We start from the raw sequence: 26,709 nt of genomic DNA on the forward strand, positions 1-26,709 counted from the left end.
ATAGACATGTTATTTTCATATAAGCCGTTCTTTGCACACTGATTTTGACTGCGGATAACTCCGTTTACCTGATCAGGATATAGGGCTCACGGCGGGTGTGACCGGTCAACAGGGGATGCTTACTCCTCCTAGGCACCTGATCCCACCTCTGGTGTGTCCAGGGGTCCGTGTTTGCCCAACTATATATTTTGTATTGCTTGTAGGAGTTATGAGATTGATCACTGTTCGTTATCTTCACCTTGCATATTGAAAATGTTCACATTTCTCTAGAACAACCCCCGTATACCACAATATCTATTGAAAACCACTAGAATGCAGGAGTAGGCATATTCCATTCTTTGTTATTGGTATATAATCCTGGGTGTTTTGATAAAAACTGAAAAGTTAGCAAACGTATCTAACATCCAGTTTATCTTTATTGTTCTTTATTAGGTTTAGAGTCATATAGAAGGCTCTCAGAATACAATTATTTTAATTGCTGACCTATGTGTTATGAAATTTAAGGGTAAGAGTTTTTTTTCATTATAGCGTTTGTTTTTTTTATCTGTTCCTGATGTTGAGATTTAATTGGATGTACATTAGTCTATTTTATTGTGTGGAATAATGAAAGGAAATGAGAACAGAATTCTGTCAACATACACTGCTTTCAAAATTGGATAGTTGGTCAGAATTATAAATACAGATGTAGAAAATTATCAAAGGTGATGAACACACAAAGAATGCCAACCGGTGTGATGTGATGATAACCAATAGTTTTCTTGGGCATTGTCGATGTGTACCAAATTTCCACCCTGACGTCGGCAATACAACTATAATGATACATTTATATTGACTTATTTTAGTACTGTACTCATATTACTGCAAGTAAAACATTTCTCCTACGAAAATTATTTTTACCAAAGATTTACTTTGAAGATTAAGAATGATGTATCAAATCAGTTATTTTCCTATAAGTAGGTAAATTGATAACACATAAAACAAATTGCGCTGAATTTATTATTTAAGTATATCATTACTCTTCGTGCTTTGTACATCAGCCCATTGGATGAATAGAATGTGTCCTTATTCGCTCTGTACAACATTGGTTAGCAAGGCAAAAGCAATAAAGATGCAATTTGCAGTGTTAGTACGCTTGTGGATTTAATGTAGTTTTAGTGCTAGTTTGTTTTCTTTTTACGTATATGGGTATCTTTTGCCAAGTTATGTAAACACACACACACACACACACACACACACACACACACACACACACACACACACTGGCTATAAAGATCGGTCGTACTGATTTCGTGGTTGGAATTCTCGCTTTGTGACAGGGAGGTAGTGGATTCTAGTCCCAGTTCGACCTTGGTCGTGTGAAAGCTAATACGGAACACTATTTAGAGCTCGCTTCTTCGTCAAAATTACTAAGGAACAAACGAACAATAAAGAAAAACGGATATCATACCGGTTCTTCATTATTATCAAATCCATTTAAACAATGAAGTAAAGGTTCCTGTATTAAAAATATACCACATTTCAAGTCAGTTATCCACTGTCCGTTTGTTTGGCATCTGAACACCCGTGAACCATTCTGCTTGTAATTTTGGGAACATTCAAGTTCCATATGTCTTCCAATCCCAATTCCTTCCCATCTACCGACGCTGCTCAGATTCACTCCCAACTGGGATGGAATGCCGCAATCTGATGACAAGGAAAATTCTGTAAAATCTGTGTATTTTGAGTGGGTCCATATGTCGTGTTTAACAATTTCATTTCGTTGTAATCTTTTAAATATTCTACTCTAATTTTGGAAGATTGGCATTCAAAGGTACACGTGCTCATAGTGAAAAATAACTAGAATAAAACTATTTCTTATAACATGATTAAAAGGAAAACATAATTCATCACCTGATAAAACACATTCAAACTTGCCCATTGGTAATGGTTTGCATTTTTCATTGATGGAACAATTTGATACCCAACACGAAGATACAATATCCTGCAACAGGAACGGAACATATATAAATATTCAACAAACTTTGACTTCATGTGAAAATATCGATTCAATATCTTAGTGATTAAGATATATCTAATATATTTCGTTTAAAGGATTTTAAACCATTATCAATATGCGAAAATTATAGCACATACTCTTGGGTAGGGGATATTTTCACTAACTTCTCTGTATATCAATAATATCCCTGTTTACACTCTAAGTTCTTTTTTGAAAGAGCCAGAGGGAATGTTTACTGGATTAAGTACGTGTCTTTCCTTCTTTATCAAAGGTAAATGTCAACACGTAATGAACAAAATGTTATTTAAAGCGTGGGTTTGTCAGGCGTATTTTGATGTTCAAAATGAAGTATGTACATATCGTTCCAAATGTAGGATAATGCTGACTTTAAACGAGACTATTAGAACCCCTGTACCATTATCTTGTTTGTCAGTAGCCTGCTTCGATTAAAAAAAACTGACCATAAGCAGAACAAGCTCTTGCGTATCGAAACATTAAATAGATATAACCACCATATCCAGGTGATAATGGAATATTGCTACATAAATATGGGAAGTTGACGATGGAGAAGCTGAAATCATCCTGTTTCTCATAAAGTTGAGTTGTTAGTTTGTCGCTAATGTCTACTTTCCACAAAATATCTAAGTATGGAGCAGAAGTGGGCGACTCTGTGGTGTCTTTTATTTCGAGTTCACGGAGATATAACGAATCCACATATGAATGAAGATTATTAATGTTAATAGATAATACGTCGTCGATATATATATAAAGTCGAATTGAAGGCCACAGCAATATCTTTTTTCTTCTCACTTACACGTTTTTGAGTAGAGTTTGCTTCGTAGGATTATAAGAACAGGTCAGCAGACAAATGAACACAATTTGTGCCCATGGGGATTCCAACAGACTGTTGGAAGACATGATCACGAAAGACCACCAATATATTGTCAATGAGGAACTCTAGCATATTTCTTATTTCAACTTCAGGGTACTTGTGCATGGAATCAGAGTAGTGTTTAACAAAGTAATTTTTGGGATGACTGATCACTAGATAGGAATATTTGCGTTGTCCATTTTTGTTAAAGTAGCAACAGTGTATGACGTGAAAAAAGTGTACTCTTTAATTTATCGCGAGGAATTGTCGTGCAAAGTGTTGAAAAGTCATACGTCTTGATGTTGTTGATTTGAAAAAAGTTTTGCGATTTCAATTTTACTAAAAGTTCTAAAAGAATTTTTGAGAATCGACATTTGATCAACACTACTTCTGGTATATGTAGTCACACAGTACGTTTGACAGCTGTTAATATTCTTGTGAGGAGCAAAGATAGGGGCTTGATGGAAAATTTACTGGATCCAGCAATATATATTTGTTTGTAAGAGTTTTTATCAGCCTAGAGCACAGTTAACTTCATCAACTCGTAATGTGGCACTACAATGTCCAGAATGATGGACCAGCTACCTATATTCCCATTCAGTGGACATTTGGTAACTGTGCTTTGCCCATCAGAAAAAAAAATGGTCATCAAAGTTTCGTTATACGTTGACTTCTAACCTCTTTCACAACATGCTTTCAAACAAAGTTTGTGTTATAGAATAATTATTATGAAATAGATTAATAATTCTAAAAATGGTAAGATGAGCTATACAAGAGTTATGTTTTCAAAATTGGAATGGAATTTAACTCAATGAGAATTGTAAGAAGGTAGATTCATTTCGTGAACATTATTTAGTATAGTAGAGGTACTGTTGTGGATGAGTATTTACACTCTTCACATTGTAACCCTGTTATTGTACTCTTTACAAGCGTTCATAACAACCTTGCATATTATAACAAAGATATTTATTATGCAGAGACATTTACATGGCTGCATATCTTCTCTTTATTCTGTATCAGAAACCTACAAAAGATAATCATGTTGTGTATAATTTGTTCGAATTCGTCAGTGTCTGCTTTATATCAATCTTCAGGTTCGCGGTTTTAGAATACAATATTTGATCAAGCAATACCAACACAAAATCGCTATTAAGAACAATCCTTCATTGATATGAAAAGTAGCAGATCCTATAGTTTAAGCAATTCTGTGACGTCTTAACTTACATTGTTTCAGTTTCCATGTACTTCGCAGATGAAAGTGAATCTTCTCGAGCAGGTATTGTCGTCCCAGTGCCCGTTACCTCCCCAGTTCAATGTCCCACAATCTTGGTTTCCTCGGTAATTGTCAGGATTTGTCCCTTTCCAGTTCGTGTACGGTACTATCTTTCCTGTGGTTATTGACCTCCAGTGACCTTCTCTTCCCTGGTCAGTAGCGCCAATCCATATGGATGCTTGATTTTCAATAATGATAAGTATTAATACCATAAACATAAATATTCACGCGTTTTAGTAAGTCCTTCTTCTGGTATTTCATCTTATGTAAGTTCCACTAGTTGTATTACTTAGCTATATTTCCATAGCGGAAAAAGTGCCAACACATAGGAATATATTCTGTGAATTCCGATAACTAGCAACTTGCACAGATATTCATTTACAACATTTACAATTAACAAGAAGCATATGTAGGCTTTGGAAAACATTGCTTTCACATTTGGGAGAATCTTAACATTGTATGTTTAGGATTAAACTGAATACAGATGTAGAAAATTATCAAAGGTGATGAACACACAAAGAATGCCAACCGGTGTGATAATGTGATGATAACCAATAGTTTTCTTGGGCATTGTCGATGTGTACCAAATTTCCACCCTGACGTCGGCAATACAACTATAATGATACATTTATATTGACTTATTTTAGTACTGTACTCATATTACTGCAAGTAAAACATTTCTCCTACGAAAATTATTTTTACCAAAGATTTACTTTGAAGATTAAGAATGATGTATCAAATCAGTTATTTTCCTATAAGTAGGTAAATTGATAACACATAAAACAAATTGCGCTGGTGTATTTTTTTTTAAAGACTATAACATTTTATGAAGTATGTCCAAATACATATGTATATACAATACAAACCTGAGCGCCAATCCAATTTAGTCTGTGAGTGTAGTGGTAATACCAATGTCTATTATATCTTAACCATCCTGTTCGTGAAAATACATTTCATTATTTCGGAATTCGTCCATCTTAAACAAGCACACATCAATGAGTAAAAACACCAGATATTCATTTTCTCCCCCCTACCCAAACAATTGTAATTCTGGGGTTTCCTTTAGAACATCTGGCTATGATTCTCAATTGTTTCACGTGAAAACAAGTTGAACTCCACACTATAAAAAAATATTGAAAGTACATTGTAATACTTATACACATGCTTTATATATGTCTGAATGAACCGATCGACAGAGAATGTTTACTCCTCCTAGGCACAGGATTCCACCTCTGGTATATTCAGGGGTACATGTTCGCACAGCTCTCTAATTTGTATTGATTATAGGAGTTATGAGATTGATCACTGTTCTTTATCTTCACCTTCCTTCCAATTTTAGATTCATCCACATCGAAAAGCATTTACGTACATCAAAGGCATCTGCATACCATAAACACTGCGCATAATGTGATCATTACTCCATTGGATTTGGCTAAATATTAAATCTTAAATCTATTCATGCCTGTGAGCATGTTACTCTGAAAAGACACCGTTATATTTTCTTGCAACTGCAGTGGTTTTTTTTCAAGGTTTTGTTTTCCATATCCATTTGTTTATGCAAAACAATTATACCTGATGTGACCGTAAACCATTGTCGCTACTTTTTATGTTGATGCTAACCACTTTTTCTTACCAGAAGCAGTATTGGTCATTTCCAAAATACACACACTGAGCAGTAAAACAAACATCTTTATCTCCATCTCTCTGCCAAAGATCTCAATTATTTAAAGCCTCTGCAATATACCAATACGTTGTGAAAGACAAACATACATAGATAAACGAAACGAAATACGTGTATTTCTACATGAATTTTACACGTTTGATTACTGCTTATGATCCTAATTTTTCATTTGATATCACTGAAATACTGCTTTGTCAATTATCGTATATTGTACATATGGAACACTGATTTTGACGGCGGATCAAGATATAGAGCGCACGGCGGGTGTGACGGGAAAACAGAGGATGCTTAGGCACCTGAAACCACCTCTGGTGTGTCCAGGTGTCCGTGTTTGCCCAACTATCTTCTAGCAGCCAATTTCGACATTTAAATTTTTTGCGCCAATTTTTACATGTTATCGCGTGTTACGTCATATATATTTTTTGTGTATGCACGAGCTCGCTGGGAAGAATGTGGGTATGTTCCTGTTTCGCTGAACATTGTACTGAACTGCTGCTTCCTTGAGAAACTACTTATTCGGTAAGACAATGATGAACACTAGCACATTCCATAGATTTGTTTGAAAACGTGTATTATTTGAATTGATACAGTGTATAAAGTATGTTCTCTGAGTAAACACACGTGTACGTAGTTCATGCCCCGAATATATATGCAAATTATGTTTACATAATTACAATATTGTGCAATATAATTCAACGATAGTATAAGGATATATATGACATATAGTAAGATCATGTGTAGATTATTTTTGCTCATAAGGTGAAAACAAGTTGCACTCAAACGTTTTGTAACTTCAGGGGCAATAACTCTGTTTGTTATGCACTACAGATGCTCTTTATAATTATTGTAATTTATATCAGAGTACTATTTGTTTGGTGCAGTCTGTGTTATAAACAGCAATTTTCTGTATTGAAATCAGTTTTGGGATAGTTTGAATTATTATTATACATGGTCATGTGTGTTGTCAATATCAATTCACTGTTTACAATTATTGTTTTGTTTTATTACAGTATATCGTATGAAGTTGAGGAAGTCATATGATGCCAATCATTGACTTAATGATAAAATTCCAGGCATGCGCATAGACGAGTTGTCTCTATCATTATGGACAGTGGCCAGTACATATCTATTTTGTATTGCTTATAGGAGTTATGAGATTGATCAATGTTCGTTATCTTTACCTTTCATATAAGTCAACTATGACATTTTTATCATAAATGGAGTGAAAGACGCCTGCCACTACAGTACATTTTTGTAGCATGTATTCAGATACAACATGTAATATTTGCAGGTGATGTATCATAAAAAATAACTCCATTGAAAAGGCTTATTCAAGACTTTTGTAGCATGTCTGCTATTGTCGTGTACAATGTCTGCTTAAGGTATCCGATCCATAAGACCCCAATTTCCCCCCAATGCTTATTTGGTATGTAATACAAAACTTGGTATCTGTTCCATTGCGTTTTACACACATTATTTGAAGAAGCTATGGCTAGTCTATACTTGGATTTTTCAACACCTGAATATAGACTGAACTCTATGATTATGGATGTTGCCCATCACAGGCTCTATAAACCAGCACGGGTCATGGATGATATTCCTTCCAAATCATGCCGCCAGTTCCTTAAGCTCAAATTTACAAACAGATGCCGTCAACATAAGCAACATTCTTCGTCATGAAAGGGTTTAGTCGTGTATTCCAACTTATTTCAAGTTCAAATCTACACCCTGTATTTTCTACAGCTATACTTCTACTATTGCATCCAAACTTTTTCCCAACTCAATAGCATCGAAACATAAGACTTTTCAACACTATACACGACCATTCCTCACCATGAATTAAAGACTAGACATTTTAACATCATAGACAATTGCTTCTTCAACAAAAATAGAAAAAGGAAATATTCATATCTGGTGATCGGTCATCCAAAAACTTACTTTATGAAAAACCACTCTGATACCACGCACAGATACTCTGAAGTTGAAATAAAGAATTTGCTACAGCTCCTCATTGACAATATTTTCGTGGTCTTTGGTGATCAAATCTTCCAACAGTCTGCTGGAATTTCCATGGGTACGAATTGTGCTCCTTTCTTAGCTGACCTGTTTCTTATTTATATGAAGCAGAATTTATTCAAAAACTTATACGCAAAAAGAAGAAATATTTTGCTGTGGCCCTCAATTCCACATTTAGATATATCGACGACGTTTTGTCTATAAACAATGATGACTTTCATTCATATGTCGATTCGATATATCCCTGTGAGCTCAAAATAAAAGACACCACAGAGTCGTCCACTTCTGCTTCATACTTAGACATTTTCATGGAAGATGATTAGCATACATAGTGATTTACCAGAAGAATTTTCGAAATTGACAAGACATATAAAAATATCTGTTATAGAGATTAACATTAATCACTATGAAAAAAAAAACATTTCTGAAATATGCAAGGTGAAGATAACGAACAGTGATCAATCTCATAACTCCTACAAGCAATACAAAATAGACAGTTGGGCAAACACAGACCCCTGAACACACCAATGGTGGGATCAGGTGCCTAGGAGTAAGCATCCCCTGTTGACCGGTCACACCCGCCGTGAGCCCTATATCCTGATCAGGTAAACGGAGTTATCCGCAATCAAAATCATTGTGCCAAGAACGGCTTAACAATCGGTATGAAACACGACAGCATTTGACCCAATGTGAGGTTGTATTGACGAACTAGATCGTTATAACGACCATAGAATTTGCGAAATACTGACTTCAATCGAGACTGTTGAAATCCCTGTACCATCAACTTGTTTGTCAGTAGCTTACCTCGATTTAAAAACTGACTATACCCAGAACAAGCTCTTGCATATCGAATCAGTTGAGATATATAAACACCATATGCAGGTGATAATGGAATATTGCTACACAAATATGGGAAGTTGACGATGGAGAAGCTGAAATCATCCTGTTTCTCATACAGTTGAATTGTCAGTTTGCCGTTAATATCTACTTTCAATAAAATATCTAAGTATGGAGCAGAAGTGAACGACTCTGTGGTGTCCTTTATTTCGAGCTCACAGGGATATATCAAATCTAGAATATAATTTCCAAAGAAAGCTCATGATGAAAAGATTCCTATTACCATTGTCTTTCAAAATTTGTGAAGAAAAGTAAAGGTCACCATACAAATTATGAAGATATTCTAATTTTTCTACATTTCTACAATGGGAGGTAACTTTGATAAAAAAAAATTTATTCACTATAGATAAATGTGGCATCATCTAATCTCTCTGCCATCTTTATCTCACTACAAATCAGGCATTTTTTTTTCACTAAAGATTTAGTGCTACAAATATTGACTTTTTGTGAAAATAAATGCTTTTATGTTTCGGATACCTTAATAGATATGGGATGTCCCATGTTATGTGGATTGACATGATTTTTATACAAACGAGTTGAATGTAAATCAAATCAAACCATTCTTTTGATGACGTGTACCCCCCCCCCCCCCGGCTATTTATTTACAGTACTGTATTGTTTAGAATTTTACTTCTTGACATTTTTAAAACCAATTACGTAAAATTGACGTTTGTTTACGACGTCCGAAATGACGTAGGAAAACGCTGTAATAGTTAAAATTCATTTTATCAATGATATCCACTGGAAAAAGGAGTAAACATGGGATAAACAAGAATCATAAATTTGAAGAAAAAAGCATGCATGTCTGAAAGCATTTAAATCGTGAATGACGAGAAAAATCGTTCATAAATATCGATGCCATGTATGGTTATTAAAGGCAAAAATAAATTCATACTAAACATTATATAGTTATCAAATAAGGAATGTAAAAGTGAAAATAATGGCATTTATCAACAATTGTATTCGATAAATGCTTTTAATTCTGGGGCAGGAGCGGTAACTGTTGCTGCCTTAATAGCTCTAAAACTCCATTGTTATTTCGGATTTCAAACATTTCGGTTGTGCATCACTGAAGAGACATTATTTGTCGAAATGCGCATCTGGTGCATCAAAATTGGTACCGTATAAGTTTTACATTGTTAACCTTTAGCGTAAACGTGTTTAAGACTAAGAATATAAAGCTCATTGTCTGTGCAATCAAAGCCTGAACCGAACCCGAATCAATCATTAACGGTTTCACGCTTGATCAAAGAGGACACCAAAAACTCTCAAATCTCTATCACTGCCATCGAGCATTTATATACCACTCATCGAGCACCATGCCACCAAAAAGTAGAAAATGGGAGCTTCAAATCAAGCTGAGACGAGGGATAGGCGGCCAAAACGTCAGAAATCGGGGGGGGGGGGGGGGAAACAGAATTCTAAACCTGCTAGTCATGTTCGCCATGATCAAACGGTATCAACAGGGCCGGGGCAATCCACGCGCACAAGTGCTGCTGATTCGTTACCAACGCTGATGGGCCGGGAGTCACAGCCGTTACCAGAACATCCGAATCGTAACGTCTCTCTGAGCACGCCCCCAATAAACTCAGGTTTACCCGTTGGTTTTGAACAACACGTAGGCGCCCCCCCTCAGGTTAATTCCGTTAATGGCGGAAATCGGTGGGGAGTAGGAATTGGGGAAACTGGTCAGTGCGTAGGAGGTCTCGGCGTTTGTGAACAAGTGCATGTCAGCCGCCCAGCACTAGACACTAGCATTTATGACCCTCAGGGCATGCATGAACAAATTTGGACGGGATCTTTTATTGATTTGGCCTTGCTTCTAAAACAAGCTAGGGATCTACGAACTGATGTACATATCTCTGGGGAAATATTTATTAAAAATGGTCAACTCATGATAGAGAAACAGTATATAAAACCTATTCTCAACATCCAAGCCTGGACTACAGCTTTCATTATATACATGTCCATTTATCTGAAGAATGTTCCGGGTAAAGCCCAAAAGATGCTCAAGTATATGCATCACATACGTTTAGCTGACAGCAGAGTGAGTCTCACCGGGTGGGCTAGCTATGACGAACAGTGTTGCCTTAAGAAGGAGCGTCACCCTTCATCATCCTGGGGTATTGCAGATTACGAATTGTGGGTGATGTACATTAATGTTTCGCCAAGTCAACCCTCCAACAGCTTGCAAGTTCTAACACAGCTGGTAGTAACTCAGCATTTCAAAACCAGACTCTGGGGTAAACAAGGGGTTTAGACCAAGTGGTTGCTGTTTTGCATTCAACAAGGGATCCTGCTCCCACAACCCTTGCAAGTTTAGACTTCGGTGCATCTATTTATCGTGGGGCCCCATCCCCAAATCAACTGTCCTATGGGAGAAAAAAAGGGCAAATCCAATTTATATAGCCTTGCCACCACACCAATAAATTACGATAAATTATCATTTGAATTACAATCTTACCCTTACTAACAAGACAGAAAACAATTTTTAAGTGATTTTAAAATTTGTTTTTCATTACAATATTCAGGGCCCAGAAACTTCATGGAATCTCAAAATCTAAAATCTGCTCGGGAAGTCCCCCATCTGGTGGAAGCTAAAGGAAGTCTCTTTGGGAAGAGTAGCAGGTCCTTTTACAAATGTCTCATTACCCACTCTCCGGGTATCGCCTGTGGGTCTTGCACCTAAAAACGGTGATTTTAGATTAATTCACCACCTGTCTTACGATTCGGTTAATTATTACATTGACACAGACATTTGCACTGTCAAATACTGGATAGGGCTTTCATCAGGAGGCTTGTCGATGCGACACTTGGAATTAAGAACGTCAAACACAAGGTACGGGTAACCTCTAGTATGAAATTAGATTTTTACATTATGACCCCTGGGTCGAGGCCTCTGCTGGTGGACTGTTAGTCCCCGAGGGTCTCTACAGCTCAGTAGCTAAGTACTTCGTTACTAGCTTGAATATACGGATGTATATTTAATTGCTGTTATAAAATTTAGAAATTCATTTCAAAATTAAGGATTATCTCCCTCATGCATAGCTCTTATCCTTGAACGAATTTGGCTCCACTTTTTTGTCACGCTGTTTTTGGTTATATTTAGCTCTAAAACTTCCTAGTTATTTCGGATTTCAAACATTTCGGTAGAGCATCACTGAAGAAACATTATTTGTCGAAATGCGCATCTGGTGCATCAAAATTGGTACCGTATAAGTTTTACACTTGGAAATGTGGTTAGAATGGCTGATTCTTTATAATGGAGTGACTCTATTTCCAGAAGGGTCTTGGGTAGCGAATGACACACTTAAATTTTTTACAGACTGTTCAGGTGGTCGTTTTCGGGTTTTGGCCCCACATGCAGAGCAAGTACCATCCATGTCCACTCACCCACAGTATATGGCAGATCTGACAGTTGAAACCAAGAGGCTCTTGAAAGCTTCAATGGCAGATAATACGTGGCACACTTATAGGGCAACTGTCGAAAGTTTTAATCACTTTAGGTATATAGTTAGCTTACAACCAACATGGCCGGCACCCCTAGATCACATACTCCATTTCATAGCTTATATATCAACCGACAATCAGACACCAGCTTCGATTAGGACATACACACAATTCAAGGTCTTGAGGAGGTTACGAAATCATTTATAGTAACAAAGCTGTTAGAGGGTGCCAAGAGAAGTTCTAAAAGTCTTGATACAAGGGCCCCGATTACTTTAAGCATACTAGTGCAATTAATCCAAGATTCAGACAGGATATGTGCTTCCAAATATGAGGCTTCTTTATTTAGGGTTGCCTTTTGTTTAGCCTTCTTTGGTTTTTGCGAATAGGGGAGCTAACCAGCACATCGCGTAAGCACTGCAATCCAAGACCACTACGTTTTAGTGACATTGATATTGTGACGGGCTTAGGACACAGACAAGTCAAACTGACGATTCGTCAATCCAAAACTGATCAATTAGGCCAGTCGTCGACCTGTTTTTATCAGCAATGCGGGGCCCTGCTTGTCCAGTTGACTCATTGGTCAAATATTTAGCCGTAAGAAATCGCAATGCCCCAGGCGACAGTCAATTATTAGTTCATTTCGATGGTAATCCCCTAACGCGTCATCAGTTTACGTGTATTTTGGGCAAAACCTTGAAATTCTGTAATATTAACAAGGGGCATTTTAGGTCTCACCTATTTAGGATTGGGGCAGCTACAGAGGCAGCAGTGAAGGGTATTCCTGATGTAGTAATCAAACAATGGGGTAGGTGGAAGTCAGGAGCTTATTCTTCTTACATTCGACTGTCTTAAGTCATACATCGTAGATTTTGCATATATTTGTTGAATTTGTATATACTTTTGGCACATTATGTTGTGAAGTCTTGCTAACAAAGATCAAGTTTTGCAGGAAAGTCAACAACAGGTTGGATCATGGGATCTTCCATTGTTCATTGGGCTGCCAGTAGGGCTAACAGTCGTCCTTGGGTTCCAAGATAAGAGTGTTTAAATTTATTGGTTCGGTCGCAGGGGCATGCAATGGGAGCAGTTTGACTCTCTTTTTTATAACAAATTAGGGACAAACCCGGCAACTAGATATTTGATAGTGCACTTGGGATTAAATGATCTAGGAATTCTTCCTGGTCTACAGTTACTAAATCGTATAAAATTCGTTGTAAGTTGCTGTCCCCTGACATAGCTATCATTTGGTCAGACATGCTGTCACGCTTATATTGGCACAATGCTAAAAGTGCTTCTAGAGTGAATACAATCCGCAAGGATGTCAACCGCAAGGTCAAGAATTTTCTTAAAACAGATGAGGGTTTGGTGATTAGGCACTCAACAATTACATATACCGAAAAACAGCTCTTTAGGCATGACATCACTCATCTGAATGAATTGGGTAATTCTATGCTTCTTAATGACTTTCAAGGGGGTTTGGAAACCTTTTTATCAGATCCAAAAAGGGACATCACTGTATTTCCAGACGAACTGCAGGTTGATTAATAAAAATGGTAAGCGGTACTCTTTCCATAGTTTAACTAGCTTAATTTTACTTTTTATCATGTTCTCTTTAGGTAAGGAAGGTGGGTGAATATTTTAGGCTCGTAACACTCGAACACTGATAACGCGTTGTTGGCGGGTGAACTTGTATCTAGACAAGTCCATTTGGCGGAACTCGGGGATTACCACGAATCAGGATCTCGTTATAATGGCTGGCTTTAAACTTTGTGTATTCCATCCTCATTATTTGGGGGAATATGGGGGTCACCTTTGTTTACCTTAAGGGCCGGCTTGACCCTTGTGGTACCAAGGGCAAGTTTTGGGCTTATCCCTGTATATGGTACCAGGGGAGGCGGGATAGAGTGAGGACCTGAGCCAGTACTTGATTTCCTATTTACATGTGGTATTCTCTCTTGTTATGGTACCAGGAAGTCTCGCTCATTACGATCACCCGTGGTTGCACCTTTTGCCAGTTGATGGAGGCTTTTGGTGATTCTCCGGTATCCGCCTGGGAAACTTATACATTATATAAGTGGATATTCATCAAACATATACCGATGTTTTCTAAAGTAAGTAAATAAACTAGGGGTAATTCTAGTTTGGTACGAATAACAAAAACGTAACATGCAAAAAGTAACAGTGGCAAAAAAAGGATGCTCGCAAATATTCTTGCAAGTCGAGTTCAAACTTTTTAATTACTGTATTGGACACTATTGTGAATTTTTCAAATGTCAACAGCCACCAAAACGGTAGAAGAATCGATGGAAAACAGATATATTTGCTACCACTTCATATATAACGATACATAGTCATTTAAATATGTATAACCCATTGGACACATGATAAAATCAATCTCTCTATATTCAATTGAATTTTCTCTACACATATCATAACATATTTACATGTACCTATGTACACATACACAGGCACGCAACGTTTTAAATATCTATCATAAAAATAATCTTCCTGTAAACAAACTATTCTGAAACAATCCCCAGTAGAGTGTTTTGATGGCCATTGTTTCTAATTTCCTCATTCAAACTTTTCAATTTTTCGTTCCTATAGGGAAACTAAACATTGCAACTCCCTGTCAATATTAAACAATGCAGTTAGGAGCCGCAATTAACACTGCATTTACTCGTTGCTTACCGGCTGTCGCCTGCTGGTTAAGCACCGGTAATTATTTTCACCACATATTCCTATAGAGGGGGGAAATCATTAAAAATCAGTTTGCAGAATTGATGCCGAATAACGCAGTCGGAAATGTTCTATGTTACCTATCTCGTCTGCCGACACCGGAAAAACAACACCCTACGCGGCATTTCCTCCCAAAAAATTACCCGCAAACAAGATTACCGTCAAATCCACGTGTGTTTCACATGTGTGTAAACAGCCGAAGTGCACCTCAGGAAGTAGCCTCAGCTACCAACAGCAAATAGTTCTTTTTTATACACTTGGTTATTTCTACAAATTACACAAGATTTCCTACTCGGGGGTTCAAAATTAAGAGGAAAAAAAAAAACAAGAAGAAATGAGAAAAGTCGCGCAAGAAAAAAATTCTTTTAAATATGTGGAACTACAATTGACTAAGTTCATTTTGATTGGACAATTACTGGTATGATACCTTAACATCTATAGCTTCAATATGACGGGTTTGTGAGAAAGGGCATAAATAAATAATATTTTCTGCTCCGACACAGGTGCGCTATCTTTATCACGGATATATGACCAAAATGAACCGAACAAACCCGTACAATTATTTCATACGACATAGATGAAGCAAATGCATATTTGATATCAAAAAAGTTACATTTCGTTTCAGTTGACCTTCAATATTATAATTAAACTCCTACTGTTTAGAAGCAACTCTGTCAAAGTGATATCTCTCGCATGAAATTCGACAATTTGATATAACGAATTTTAGAACTCGTTATCTTACATTTAATTCGTTGTTTCAGATTTCGAGATTCGTCATTACGAACTTTACATATCGTTACAACTATTTTAATCCTTTTTAGATAATTTTAAAGTTTGATATCATGAATTAAATTAGGAATAACGAACTCTGAAATTCGATAATTCAAATTGAAAATCTGTTATTGATATGCCCTAACCACGGAAGCCCATTTCGGACATATCAAAGTACTTTTGATTTCGTAATAACAAATTCCAGAATTCATTACCACAAATTCAATTTGTCATTTCAAACTTTAGAAGTAGATTTAACAGATGAAAGTAGGTAAATTGATTTTGTTAAAATGAATATTTTAAAAAAATATATATATACGAATGAGGTTTGAAAACACTATTAGAAATGGTTATATCATATTATCAAAATCGATTTAATGTTATTGTGTTTTCTTAATCGGTGACATCAAATTGAAATTGATTTCGTGATATCGAACTGCAGAGTTGGTAAAAACAGATTAAATAGTTTGACTCGGATTCCAATTCATTAAAGCGAATTATGCAGCTGTAAATAATGCCTGTATGAATATTGGTAACTATAGTGCATATACATCAATGGCTGGATGTTCCAACAAAAATTTTAAAAAATACGAATATGGAATATAAATTATATTTTTGAAAATACATCGAGGATATCAGATAAATTCATTTCTAAAAACAAAGTAGCACCGAAAGCCGTTACCGTTAAATCTAACGAAAGTATTCATAAAAAGAAAAAACCCCAGATATATTTAGTAAATACAAGATTGAATAAGTCCAAATCACTTACCTTTATTCCCAAAAAGCTGGTAAACATTTGTGATTTTACGTGGATTTATATAGAAAATTTATTTAGAAATGAAATTTGAGGTGACATTACATATGTTACAATCTAACATAAGCAATGCCGAATGAGGGAAGAGATCATTTACACAGGTAATGTCATATGACACGATTTGATAAGGTGAAAAAATAATTCCAGGTGTTTTTTTTTAATGTTACAAACCAGACAAAAAATCCATAATTATACACGTCACATAAGGACCATGAAATTGTATTTCAAAACGATATTATGCGTATATTACCAAAGTCTATATGATAGGCAAAGATAACGAACAGTGATCAATCTCATAACTTCTATAAGCAAAACAAAACAAGCATCCCCTATTGACCGGTCACACCCACCATGAGCCCTACTCTTGATCAGGTAAGCGGAATTATCTGTAGCCAAAATCAGTGTGCCAAGAAACGGCCTAACAATCGGCACGAAACACGTCAGACAGCATTTGACCAAATGATAGGTCGTATTGGCAAACTAAATCGTTATAACCACCGTAGAATTTGCAAAATACTGACTTTAATAAACAAGACTGTTGAAACCTCCGCATTAATTAATTGTGGATGAAACGTGAATATATCGAACAGTGATCAATCTCATAACTTCTATAAACAATACAAAATAAATAGTTGGGTAAACACGGACCCCTGGACACACCAGAGGTGAGATCAGGTGCATAGGAGGAGTAAGCATCCCCTGTTGACTGGTCACACCCGCCGTGAGCCCTATATCCTGATAATAGAGAAAATATCGAAATAATACTATGAGAAGACATATTTCTTACCTAAGAATTTATTCTTCATTGCTGTTCTAAACATAATTAACAGAAGTATCATCCAGTGTGGTTATTGCTATTCTTTCGCAAGTAATATTTGTAACTGTTGATTATATAACTCATAACATGTATACGAATAAACTACGGACAGAAATAAATTGATACGCCACCAAAATGGTAAATGCACATTGGCCAGAAAAATTGATATGACACTAAAGTTATATATGTATATTGGCCAGATATAAATGTACGAAGTATCAAAATGATAAATGTATGGTGGTCTGGAATTCAAAACAAAATGTATTCTATGCTGAAATTGCCGACGGGCTTATGGAACACGTTGCATGTAGAATGTATCAAACATATCAAATTCTGTAAATAGATATATCATTCCTCAGAAAGATATGTACAGTGAACAGCCGGTGCCTCTAAAGACCAGTTTACATGATCCTTCATTTGACATCTAGCTTGCATCATAGAGTATATTTGATAAAATATGTGTTCATTTCCCGTTATTATTAGCCCACTGTAGGCGAAGGGCTGCACAAATTAAGGCCTTTGAGAAGGGTGCTTTTTATCGTGCCACACCTGCCGTGACCCGGGAGCTCGGATTTCCTGTCTCATCCGAAGGACCGTCCCATTTAGTCGTTGTTATGATAAGAAAGGGTACTGAAGACATACTCTAACCCGGATCAACACGGGGTAATTGGTACCTTAAAGGAAAACTGTGACTTTTTCAAGTAACTTTAGAGAAATGAACTATATATACAGACTAACACGCCTTAATGGTCAACATGCATATTTCAGAATGTATGGCAAATATACTATTGAAGTTTCATTGTAGATTCCAAGTTCGCTTCAAAAATAAGAGTCAACCATTTGATTATCGAGGTAAAGATGAGAGATCAAGGCAAGTTGTATCGGTCTTTATATTACCACCTCATTACCCTCTCTAAGTCAGTATCTCTGTGTATTCTTTAATCGATTATACTGAATGTGATCCAAGCTTTAAATGATATTAGGGTCCCAAGACTGCGATGTTTCTAAAATGATTTCAAAACATTACGCTTTATAAAAAGAAAATGTAGAAATCCAGATGATTTTGAATATTTAGAAAACATTATATTCAACATGATATTCTGAATAAGTATGGGATGCAAAAGAAACCCCATTTTCATGTGTACTGAGAAAATTTGTACTAAATGTTTGGTGATTATTTTTACATTTCTTGATAAAATGTGATACATGTTTGTGTCTGAGCAACGACTGTTTGAGTTATGGTAATTAAATATATTTAGATCACAAGCTGTTTCATTTATTATTGATATCTTCCATGGAAACCAATCCATGTACCTGTATAAAAAATCATCATTTTCCAAACAGAAGATACTTCATTTATTATTAAACTCTTTTTATGAAACTGTAATAAGTTTCATCTCAGTATCGTATCGCCTTAAGACCCGTGATTCTCACTTTTAAGTGCGGAGTGTTTGGTAAAGGAGCAATGGGGCTCGAACTGATGACCTTCCGGCCATGAAGCAAACGATCTGCCACTGAGCTACCGTCAGTATCGAAAAAGAAGCGAGGGGTATCAAATAGTAAGCATGTTCATTTAATTGCTGCAAGATTATTTCTCTTATTTAGCTTTGCAACTAGATTAAGAGCTTCCATAGTAAAATGCACTATGATTAGAGGGTGAAATTACACTTCAAATTCACAGGTATCATTACACATGTTACAGTTAAACACCGAAACGATACTACCCATATGTTGACTGTGACTGGACTACCGTAAATTCCCCTCATTGTAATTTCCCGTGACGTCAGTTGAATATCAAGTAACACTTCATGTTCGGAAAACGACAAAGGCCCTATTTGTGAACAAAAATTCAGCTTCATGCGAAAAACCAGCTTAATTTTCACTAATACACTCGAAAAGAAATAAAAATCCTTTACATGAAAAATGTTGGGATTAAATGCATAGTCAAACTAAATATCCTATAATTTAACAACATATCAACAGTCATCAGCTACCGGTATCGTTCACATTTTTATAAATATCCCACTGTCGATATACAAGATAGAAATTGTTCCGTGCACTTTTCAAATGCATAAATATATCTAGAATATATTTCAGAAAAATTCATATTGTGTTTTGTAGCAAATGAACCTAAACTTTGCCACTGTTTCTGTAAAATGAGATTATTTATGTCCATAAGGGAATTTTTAAACGCATCAGTCATTCAGATTAGGGTCGTTTTCAAGGTCCCAATATGATATGAATATCACCTTTATGCATACTATATATAAAAATGAAAAATGATTTGATGTCTTGAAAGAATAATATATATAATCATTTGACAAAAAATGAGTTCACGTATACAGCGTTTCACTTGATGATAGTAGTAAATAACGACAAAATATTATGACAATTTCCCCGCGCTACATCTATCAGAACCTGTACGTTGTGACGTATTTTTCATTGTAACGTCATATGGTGTGAAGTGCATAGAGGTACATTTATAACAACACTGTGATTTTTCTCAGATAGCCTTAACTGAGTTGTGTGAGCTTCAAATTCAACTTACATGGTTCAAACGGGTAATGACCATCCGTTCAACTAGATCTCAGCCTTCGAGGTCCTCAAAGGAAACTTAAATCAATCTAGGTTTCAGAAAACGATATATGTTTGCATGATAAAAACTCCTCACTAAATTCAATGTGCTTGTAACTCTTAAAGACGTTTTACGCTCACCTCAGAATGCCAACAAACAATCACAACTTATGTTGACGTCTTAAGTGAAAGAAGATAACGAACAGTGATCGATCTCATAACCCCGGATATACCAAAGGTAGGATCAGGTACCGATGAGGAGTAAGCATCCCCTGTCTACCGGTCAATACTTGAGTGGGGTTTGATTTCACGACATCCCAATCACAAAGTGAACGCTCTACCACTTTGTTATTGCGACCGTTGAAAGTTTCAATGTAAGGTGAAGATAACGAACAGTGATCAATTCATAACTCCTATAAGCAATACAAAATAGATAGTTGGGCAAACGCGAACCCCTGGGCACACCAGAGGTGGGATCAGGTGCCTAGGAGGAGTAAGCATCCACTGTTGACCGGTCACACCCGCCGTGAGCCCTATATCCTGATCAGGTAAACGGAGTTATCTACAGTCAAAATCAGTGTGCCAAGAACGGCTTAACAATCGGTATGAAACACGTCAGACATCAATTGACCCAATGCGAGGTTGTACTGAGGAACTAGATCGTTATAACGACCATAGAATTTGCGAAATGCTGACATCAACTTGTTTGTCAGTAGCTTACCTCTATTTAAAAACTGATTACGCAGAACAAGCTCTTGCATAACAAAAATTACCAAACCGTCCTTATGCACCTTTGCATTAACATTATTGTATTTTTCAACCTACTGTATGTGGTATTGAATTACCTCTTTATATCATTTGCGCAAATTCCCCGTCACTGGGATTAATAAATGAGGTACGTATCATAGTTATTCTGTATGAAAAGTCAAAATATCGAACAGTGATTAATCTCATAACTCCTATAAGGAATAGAACATAAAGAGTTGGGCAAACACGGATCCCTGGATATATATAAGTGGGATCAGGTGCCTAGGAGAGTAAACATCTTCTGTCTACCGGTCAAACACTTATGCTAAACTGAACTGCGAACCTGGGCATTGCTCAAAATAAATGATAATTGTAACATTTTTAGAAAGTCATAAATGTCAAATCATAAGAAGCAATTCTTGTACATGTTTTTTGGAGTGTCAAAATTAAAGTGACTATCAGGAACTGAACAATTTAACCAAATACAAATTAGCCTGTATCTTCTTTCTCTCATGAAACGGATATATACGACAACATTTCCAATACAACATGAAATATGTCGGTTTTCACGATGAGAATCAATTTCCCTGATTCTGATTTGATACATTTCACTGCATCTTCTTTACGGTATCTTCTATACGCTCTTGATGAGCTTTACATGTTATAATTAAATACTCACATTCTTGTCAACTAATGCATAATGACCTTTGTACCGATCTCTCTATAACACTAACAACCTCACACATTGCAATGAAGATTTTTATTTTGCACAAATATTGCTGCATGACTGCGGGTCATCTCTATAACCTACAAAACATAAACATGTTTTATATCATTTTATCGAATTCAGTGTCTGCAACATCTGGATTTTAAGGTTCATAACATTGGGAAGTAAAATGTGATAACGCTATAATAACCCAAAAGGACCATCGAGCAGTTTGTGAAAGATAGACAGAATACAAGACGGTTCTTGCCGACAATCTTGCGTTGACAAAAGCTTATGTATGACATGGCAATTTTGTAAGGAAATCTTATGTATGATATGGCAACCAATGAACATGCTTCAAACTTGAATGCTTACGTTAGTTATATTATCATACACGTGTTAGGATAGAGAATTAAAACTTCGCTATTCACCGATTGACCTTTGACTGATTTCGCAAAGATATGAGTAGCAGAGTTTAATCCAAAAAGTAATCATGTAGCTATTCATTCAGTTTTAAAAAGTGTTTTACCTACTACTTCGCAGATGAAGGGAAATTTTTTCGAGCAGTTGTTGTCGTCCCAGTCCCCCTTACCAGGCCAGTTCAAAGATCCACAATGCTGCTTTGCTTCGGCGTTGTCGGGGTTACCTGTTGACCAATTGATGTACGGTGCCTTTTCTCCAGTGGTTACTGAGCGCCATACACCATCATTAGCCTGGCTGTCCACTCCAATCCATATGGATTCTTTCAGATTAATGTAAATAAGTTTTAGTACCACAACCATTGCTATTCACACATTTTAGTAATTTACACTATGAATTTTGAACAAAACGTATTTCTGTCAACATGCATCATTGTTGTAATGCCTTTAAGACCCAACTTTAAGTTAACACCCCCAAATTGTTAGCCGTCTGTCAGTCAAACATTTAACAATATATCTCAGGTAGAGTGACATCTGCAGAAATAGTGGTCTAGAGCTAACCCAGAGAGGTGTTTTGATAACAATAACAGCCAGTACCTACAGGCATTCTTTAGATCTTGAGGAAGCCCTGTATTCTAGAGTTTTGATAGCATTGACCTCTTCACCACTGCTATTTTCTTGTAATTCGATTGTTCTTAAAAAGACCCCTGAACAATACAATTTTGATATGATTGTAATTTCCCCCTCTATATACATGTACATGTATTATAAATTACACAATCAGAAATCAAACAATAATTTGTCCATTAATTTCTAAAACTTGTAACTTATTGAAATAAAATATATTATTAATTTATGAGAGTTCTATATTTATAAAAGAAATTATTCATTTAGCCAATGACTGAGATTGAAAGAAAGAAACGGGGGTGGTGTAGACTGTGTGTCATCTAGCCATAAAGATACAACCATTATACAAACACTATGACCACAAAAACACTGCAGACGGCCCTGGGACCCTTCCTGTGTACATCAAAAGTATACACAGCACCTGATCTTTTGGCCAGGCAAATGACTATGGTCAATGACTATAGATGAGCTTCGCCCACATCCAGTGATCCGTGAGGAAACCGTACGGTATTTTATTTGAGTCTTTAATTTTAAAATGTATTACACAAACTCATACATTGGATACATTGTTTTGTTTCGACGTAATTTCCACACTGGGTATATATATTTCACTACGACTCAACAATATATGTCGAAGCTAAATCAAACCAACGCATGCTCTTCCCGGTCAATAACTTGCATCGTGTCAATCCGTCAAGCATCACAGTAAATATACACAGTATGATTTTCAAAGCAAATTGTTGAAAACAAGACAATTATAGAAATTTTAACTATTATGGAAGCAAAACTAAGCATGCATACATGCGCTATAACTGATTTTAACAACGGCATTAAGTGGACATTTCAATGTATACCTACATCACAATTTTCACACCATTTCATAGAGAAAGAATGTATCATTAGAATTCGTGGTGGCTCAATTTTTCGTGGAATTCGTTGGTATCCCTCACGCACGAATTTACATCCTCAACGAATATACAATATATATTGTATATATATAATATATAAATCCACGAAATTACGTCCCCACGAACCCGTAAAAATTCGAATTTAAATGATTCTACAGTGCTCTATAGATCGCAAACAATTTCCTTGAAAAACAAAAGACGTTATAGGGAGTCCAACATCAGCGTACTAAACGTCCAATGCACATGTATGCACAGGGAACCAAACTATTCAATTATCCGTGCTAAAAAGACCTCTTTACAGAGGCAACTATAATGACTTCAAATTAAGTTATATTGAAAACATTTAGTTTGAGATAAATACCTCGAATGTTTAGTTTTTGTTGTTGTTGTGTTTGGTGTTGTTGTTGCTGTGTTTGGTGTTGTTGTTGTTGTGTTTGGTGTTGTTGTTGCTGTGTTTGGTGTTGTTGTTGTTGTTGCTGTGTTTGGTGTTGTTGTTGTTGTGTTTGTTGTTGTTGTTGTGTTTGGTGTTGTTGTTGTTGTTGTTGCTGTGTTTGGTGTTGTTGTTGTTGTGTTTGGTGTTGTTGTTGTTGTGTTTGGTGTTGTTGTTGTTGTTGCTGTGTTTGGTGTTGTTGTTGTTGTTTCTGTGTTTGGTGTTGTTGTTGTTGCTGTGTTTGTTGTTGTTGTTGTTGTGTTTGGTGTTGTTGTTGCTGTGTTTGGTGTTGTTGTTGCTGTGTTTGGTGTTGTTGTTGTTGTGTTTGGTTTTGTTGTTGTTGTTGTGTTTAGTTTTTGTTGTTGCTGTGTTTGGTGTTGTTGTTGCTGTGTTTGGTGTTGTTGTTGCTGTGTTTGGTGTTGTTGTTGTTGCTGTGTTTGGTGTTGTTGTTGCTGTGTTTGGTGTTGTTGTTGCTGTGTTTGGTGTTGTTGTTGTTGCTGTGTTTGGTGTTGTTGTTGCTGTGTTTGGTGTTGTTGTTGTTGCTGTGTTTGGTGTTGTTGTTGCTGTGTTTGGTGTTGTTGTTGCTGTGTTTGGTGTTGTTGTTGCTGTGTTTGGTGTTGTTGTTGTTGCTGTGTTTAGTTTTTGTTGTTGCTGTGTTTGGTGTTGTTGTTGTTGCTGTGTTTGGTGTTGTTGTTGTTGCTGTGTTTGGTGTTGTTGTTGCTGTGTTTGGTGTTGTTGTTGTTGCTGTGTTTGGTGTTGTTGTTGCTGTGTTTGGTGTTGTTGTTGCTGTGTTTGGTGTTGTTGTTGCTGTGTTTGGTGTTGTTGTTGCTGTGTTTGGTGTTGTTGTTGTTGTGTTTGGTGTTGTTGTTGTTGCTGTGTTTGGTGTTGTTGTTGTTGCTGTGCTTGGTGTTGTTGTTGCTGTGTTTAGTTTTTTTGTTGCTGTGTTTAGTTTTTTTGTTGCTGTGTTTGGTGTTGTTGTTGTTGCTGTGTTTGGTGTTGTTGTTGCTGTGTCTCGATTGAAGTCAGCATTTCGCAAATTCTATGGTCGTTATAACGATCTAGTTCGTCAATACAACATATCATTGGGTCAAATGCTGTCTGACATGTTTCATACCGATTGTTAAGCCGTTCTTGGCACACTGATTTTGACTGCGGTTAACTCCGTTTACCTGATCAGGATATAGGGCTCACGGCGGGTGTGACCGGTCAACAGGGGATGCTTACTCCTCCTAGGCACCTGATCCCACCTCTGGTGTGTCCAGGGGTCCATGTTTGCCCAACTATCTATTTTGTATTGCTTGTAGGAGTTATGAGATTGATCACTGTTCGTTATCTTCACCTTGCACTTAGCCCGTTCCGATCAGCTGTCTTCAATCAGGGGAAGTATCAAAGTATAATATTTACCCTGTATTGTGCATGAATCTTTATACCATATGATTTACTGGTCAGAGTATTGCAGATTTATAAATCAGGAATTCATTTAGGTACATAAATTTGCTTATACAACACTGTACGAGTGTATGGGATGAGAGAGAGAGAGAGAGAGAGAGAGAGAGAGAGAGAGAGAGAGAGAGAGAGAGAGATAACAACGAGAGAGAGAGATATAACGACGAGAGAGAGAGAGAGAACCGATGATCTTGTAATAATTGTGCTCTTATTAAGACAAATGATATCGTTAATTCAATAAAAAGAGAACAGTACTAGTAACTCAATATTGCTCTCATTAATTGATAATACAGATTTATTTGATTCATTTAAAGCACGCAATAATTAAAAATTAAACATATTTTTAAATAATGTTATTTTCAATTACTTCATTTTATGCTAATTTGGCGCTCAATAGATCTTATATATCGATGCCATTTTGCGTTATTACATTCTACGTCGAACTCGACGCAAATTGTACTAATGCAAAATGTAATAATAGAGTTTATCATATTATGCGTCGTTATCAAACATCAAGGGGAGAGGACAAGAGTGTCTGTTACCCACCTTTAATAACAATATCCATTTTTTGTTAGTTTGTAATGCAAATAAAAGATATACTGAGTGACAACCCCTCCCCCACTTACCCCAGCTTGAAAGTTCTGATATAATAGTAGAAGACACACACCACCACCAATTAAGAAAATGAAGATATGAGGCACTCATTGCAGAGGACTCTAACCACCCCATCCGACCCCCAACGATTGAAGAAAATGAAGTGTATGGGGAAATTATTGAAGTAGTCAAAGTAAAATACTCTTTAACCCTTCACCCCCACATTAGGACTTTGAACATCGGACAAAACATCTTGGTTTGTTTGGGTGTTTTGTTTTATTTTATTGCCGTTTTCGTTGATCTTTTTTAATTATTATTTTGAATGGCAAGATATTTTGAAGAATCCAATTTTCCATTCTTTCCCCTGTTTTACCCCCCCCCCCCCCCCCCCATGAAAAATGACGATACATGTCTGTATATTACATGTACATTTTGCTTTGAAACACATGCATGTATACTAATTGTGTGGTGCATGTAGAATTGCACCCTTTACCAAGTTTTCCTTCATTTACACAGTGTAAGGAATGGTAAACCAAAATCACAAAACAAAATGCATATAGACCAAGGTATTTTCAAGCGTAGGAACTTCATTCATGAATACATAAATACAATTTGTGTGTTTTAACGTTTCTGTAACATGCCATAATGATTTCTTTGAGGCTTGAGTGTAATTTATTCATAAATATTTTCATTTTTTAGATGTAAAACTTAGACTGTACCAATTTTGATGCACCAGATGCACATTTCGACAATTAATGTCTCTTCAGTGATGCTCAACCGAAATGTTTGAAATCCGAAATAACTATGAAGTTTTAGAGCTAAATATAGCCAAAAACAGCGTGCCAAAAAGTGGAGCCAAATTCGTCCAAGGATAAGAGCTATGCATGAGGGAGATAATCCTTAATTTTGAAATGAATTTCTAAATTGTACAAC

General features: G+C 36.3%; 1 protein-coding gene and 2 long non-coding RNA genes across 5 annotated transcripts in view; 1 reads left to right on the top strand and 2 right to left on the bottom strand.

Annotated features, from left to right (window-relative positions):
* The window catches only part of LOC130053130 (uncharacterized), a 205,817-nt gene that overhangs the window by 49,531 nt on the left and 129,577 nt on the right, over positions 1-26,709 (top strand). The gene's annotated exons all lie outside the window — the stretch shown is intronic.
* LOC125673575 (uncharacterized) lies at positions 3,817-16,510 on the bottom strand. Of its 3 annotated transcripts, none has more exons than XR_007369589.2 (6): positions 16,464-16,510; positions 5,774-5,873; positions 5,007-5,074; positions 4,670-4,754; positions 4,092-4,318; positions 3,817-3,891 (listed from the first exon to the last, which is right to left on the bottom strand). It is a non-coding gene; the product is annotated as an uncharacterized LOC125673575 (long non-coding RNA). The 3 variants fall into 3 exon arrangements; XR_007369590.2 differs by lacking the exon at positions 16,464-16,510 and adding an exon at positions 11,257-11,275; XR_007369588.2 differs by lacking the exon at positions 16,464-16,510 and adding an exon at positions 7,760-7,930.
* On the bottom strand, positions 21,391-22,395 carry LOC130053132 (uncharacterized). The gene is made up of 2 exons (XR_008801619.1): positions 21,882-22,395; positions 21,391-21,453 (listed from the first exon to the last, which is right to left on the bottom strand). It is a non-coding gene; the product is annotated as an uncharacterized LOC130053132 (long non-coding RNA).

Source organism: Ostrea edulis, chromosome 3, assembly GCF_947568905.1.
Source record: "Ostrea edulis chromosome 3, xbOstEdul1.1, whole genome shotgun sequence".
Classification (NCBI taxonomy): Eukaryota; Metazoa; Mollusca; class Bivalvia; order Ostreida; family Ostreidae; genus Ostrea; species Ostrea edulis.